This window comes from Halichoerus grypus, chromosome 10 (assembly GCF_964656455.1).
Source record: "Halichoerus grypus chromosome 10, mHalGry1.hap1.1, whole genome shotgun sequence".
NCBI classification, from domain to species: Eukaryota; Metazoa; Chordata; class Mammalia; order Carnivora; family Phocidae; genus Halichoerus; species Halichoerus grypus.
The window spans coordinates 31,343,307-31,347,735 of NC_135721.1; the positions used below are offsets into that span (position 1 = coordinate 31,343,307).

The 4,429-nt window shown below is 33.6% G+C and overlaps 1 non-coding gene across 1 annotated transcript; it reads left to right on the forward strand.

Moving 5' to 3' along the window:
- Positions 1-723: 723 nt before the first annotated feature.
- LOC118525501 (small nucleolar RNA SNORD59) lies at positions 724-798 on the forward strand. Its single transcript, XR_004912180.1, has one exon. It is a non-coding gene; the product is annotated as a small nucleolar RNA SNORD59 (small nucleolar RNA).
- The last annotated feature ends 3,631 nt before the right edge of the window (positions 799-4,429 follow it).

Below are 4,429 nucleotides of genomic sequence, written 5' to 3' on the forward strand. Positions count from 1 at the left end.
TCTCCCTTAAATGCATAAGGATACATGTAAATGATTATTCAGTGAAGCATCATGTATAACAGGAAAATAATTGGAAACAACCTAAATGTTCATCAACCTGAGAGTGGTTAAGTAAATTGTTGTATGATCACACAGCAGAATACTATATAGTTAAAATACATGAACTAGAACTGGAGCTATAATATGCATCAATCTAAAAAAAATAGACTAGTGAACATAAGAACGTAGAAGAGATACATAAAGCATGCTATCGTTTATATTAACTTTAGACCCATGAAACAATAGTACATATTTCTATGTGTGATAAACATTTTAAAATATTCACAGTAATAGTAACTCCTAAATTCAGGATAGTTGTTACCTCTGCTGAAGAAGAAGGATAATGACAAGAGTATGCAGAATACTTTAGCCAAATATGGCAAATATGGCAAAAAGTAAATATTTGACAAAATCTGGTTGGAAAGGCGAGTTCATATTATTTTCTATACCCTGTATGCTTGAAATATTTCATTTAAAAGTGTATAGGGGCCTTCAACCCTGGAATTCTGGGATTTTTTTTTCTTTGTGCAGAAATTTCTTTTTTTTTCTTTTTCTCATGTTGAAATTCCATCCATTTTTTGATATTTAATTCAAGTCTCACTACCTTATTGAGAATTTCTGTGACAATCTTGTCAGTCTATACTATGCTTTATAAAGTTCTATAGGTCTATAAAATTCTCTTGTATTCTATGATGATTTTATCAAAATGACTTTCATTCTTCTGAGTATGCTTAAGCCACATATTAGATACTGAGAAAGAGTAGAAAAAGAATAAAATTCTCTTGTACACTATGTTTGTGTGACCAGAATTCTTTCATGTTGTTGTTTAAATATATATTGCCTTGCATTAATATTTGGCTTTATTGTACACAAACCTTGTTTCTCCAATTATATTGTAAGAGCCTTAAGAGCAGGGACAATGTCTTGAACTTTTAAAATTCTTCCCCAGTGCCCAGTGGAGCCTAATCAAATACTTAGTAATGAAAAGTGATACATAAACCAATAATTATTACCCTTCCTACAAAACCTTTCTATAGAAAATTGAAAATACTAGTTGGAGCTACATTTGCTTTTATTTTCCCAGAGAGAGAATAGTAATGAGCTGTGAAATGACCAAAACTCAGGCAGCAGAAGGAAAAAAAAGAAATAACGGGTTTGTATATTACACATTCTGGATAATCAGCTCTTGAATGATTAAGTGTGGAAAATCTCTTATGACTAAAAGCAGATTTTAAAAATTTGTTTTATGACTATGGACTTGTTTTATAGATCATTTCCAGTGTTCAGATGATCCCAGGCCAAACTTACAAATTATTTTGGAAAAACATTTCCTCTTCCGATATGCTACATAGCCACACAAAAAACACCTTGTTATCATTCTGCCTTCATTCCAATATTTATTGGGCTACACATGGGAATGGTGGTCCAGGGAAACTAAAACACAAAAGGTGTTCCACCTGTGGAATCAAAAAAGGGTTTTGGAGAAAAACAAATTACTTTGAGTCTAATTTACCCTTAGTACCTCTTGTAAAAAGTGTTTGGTACTTGAGGCAACCAGGTTGCTTGAAACCTCTGAGTAAAAGGTTGGTCTACATTAGTCCAGGATTAAAGCTAAAGAGCATAGGGAATGGTGAGAGGTCTGGACTACATTGTCTCTCCTCAGAACCAAAAGTTGGGTATTGAGGCATGAGATAAATTGAAGAATCAGTACAGCTACTTTTAGTAAAAGCAGCAGCTGCTAGGTCAAAACTACTACCACGTTGTGTCTGAGGAGTTTCCTATGAAACTTAGTACTATTTTATTAAACCAAGCCACTATTTTGTGGTTCTTTGGCCTAAGTACTCTAACACTAAATATAGTTCTCTAAATTAAAACTTACCTACATCTGTATATACGACTGCATTTTTAACGCCACAGTATACCTCAGGGAATTATGTTTCTTCTTACCCTCCTCTATCTCTATGTCATTTGTATCGGAGTGAAGACAACTAAAGGCACAAAAATATCTTGCAGTTTGGTAAGAGATCATATATTCCCTCATTTTCACTTATTTGTAAATGTTAATGTTGAAGCAAAACCCTGAAGCAAAGTGGCCAGACTATTCCTATAGTAATGAGGAGCCTTATCATTGGTTTCGCAATTTTACCTTTCCCTAAATAAAGTGAAGTAAGAAAAATGCTATTATATAGATAATATATATATTTAATAGACTGGGTTTTCAAAGTTCCCTAAAGGATAAGTGTTTGTAACTTAGAATTAATTTCCCATGGAAATACTGTGATTATGGTTAGATTTAAAACCTAATATATTGGTAGGTGTGAGAGGATAGTTGATTAAGAAATTGTATCTCGTTTTCTTGTCTATAAACTTACCATAGGAAAACGAGAAGTCTTTTTCCCTCCTCCAATCTAGAGGGAGGGTTAAGATGGTGATTTTCTAAAGTCTCAGGGAGGCAGAAAACACAACTATCTGGCAGGGGAAGGGTTCCAAAAAAAAAAAAAAAGGGGAAATGGCTTGGCTTCAGGAGAATTTGGATCTGTTGAACCCAGAAGGAGTGAGAACCATACAAGAGTCAGTTTCCATAAATGGTAAGGATCTATGTCTACTCCCAGATAACAGGTCAGAATGGTATGCACCTCTGATGAGGATGTCAGCAAGGATATCTTGTCTCAGAAGTAGTAAATTAATTAATTTATGCTAAGCTGAAATAAGTCAAGGGTACATATTATGAACTCTAGGGTTACTATTAAGAGAACAGTAAAATTATGTATAAAATTATGTATAGTAATGCATAAATAGAAGAGAGATAGCATAGTAATTTTTAAAATTAATGAAATCAAAGGAAGGCAAGAACGAAGATAAAAAGGACCAAGTAACCAGTAAGATAAATAGAAAACAAACAGTAAGATGTTAGCTATGAATCCAAATATATCATTAATTACCATAAATATAAATGGCATAATTTTCCATTAAAAACCAAAGATTTCCATACTGATTTTAAATATATGGGGCGCCTGGGTGACTCAGTCAGTTAAGCATCTGACTCTTGATTTTTGGCTCAGGTCATGATGTCAGGGTTGTGAGATGAGGCTCTGTGCTCAGCGGGGAGTCTGCTTGAGATTCTGTCACTCTCCTTCTGCCTGCCCCACCCCTGCTCACGCATGCACATGTGTGTGTATGCACTCTATCTCTCTCTCTAAAATAAATATAAATCTTTTTAAAAAATAAATATATATTTAATAATGTAATACTATAATAAATATATATGTGGTTTTTCAAAAGATATAAAAGTTACAATCTAAAATAATACCACAGAAGTCCCTGAGGGCTGAGAGTGTGCCATGCCCCTTCAGACTAGCTGCTTCCATTAGATTTCCATGGTCATCGTCCCAATTTGAAGCTGTAGCGCCTCTGGATGAGGTTAGTGCTGGGCTATGGACTTTTCACAGAGAGAGGTCAGGGACAGGGTCAGTATTATGGCCATGTGTATATCTTCCCAAGTTCTCTTACAGTCCCTGCTGGGACTCCCCGACTTATTTTGGTTGGTTCCTACTGCTACTTCTTTTACAAAATAGACTTTGTAGAACTGATTAGATCACCTTGTTTATTTAATGTGAGTTTGTGCCTTTTTCATCTCAATCTTCCGAAACAGGTATATTGGAGAAAAAAGCAGTCTAATAAAATCCTAGACAGAGGAAAAGTAAACAAACAAACAAACAAATAAATAAAATAACACCACAGAAAAGTTAAAGGTAAAAGAAAGAAAGACATTTTATGCAAACACTAACCCAAAGTAAACTGATATAGCTATACAACAATATAAAAAGTAGACTTTAAGGAAAGAAGCATTATTAAAAATAAAATGCGATATTTCACAATAATAAAAATATTAACCTATCAGGAAGATGTAACAATTCTAATTTTGTATACAACTAACAACAAACTACAAAATCTATAAAACAAAGGAACTGCAGAAACTGCAAAGAATAATAGATAAATCTATAATCACAGCAGGAGGCCTTAATATATCTGTCAGTGTCTGAAAGAATAAGGAGACAAAAATTAATAAAGGTACACAACATTTAAACAACATGATTAACAAAGTTGACACAATTGACGCACATGGAATATTTCATGCAACAACTGCAGAATTCACTTTTGTCTCATGTGAGCAGTGAACATTTACTAAAAGTGACAATAACTTGGCCATAAAGCAAGCTTCACCATATAGCAAAACATTGAAATTATACAGAGTATGTTCTTTGAGCAGAGGGGAATTAAGCTAACAGTCAACAATTTTTTAAAAAGTACAAATTTCCCAAACACATAGAAATTAGGCAGTATACTTCTAAATAATCCATCAATCAAAGAAAAAACAACAATGGAAGTG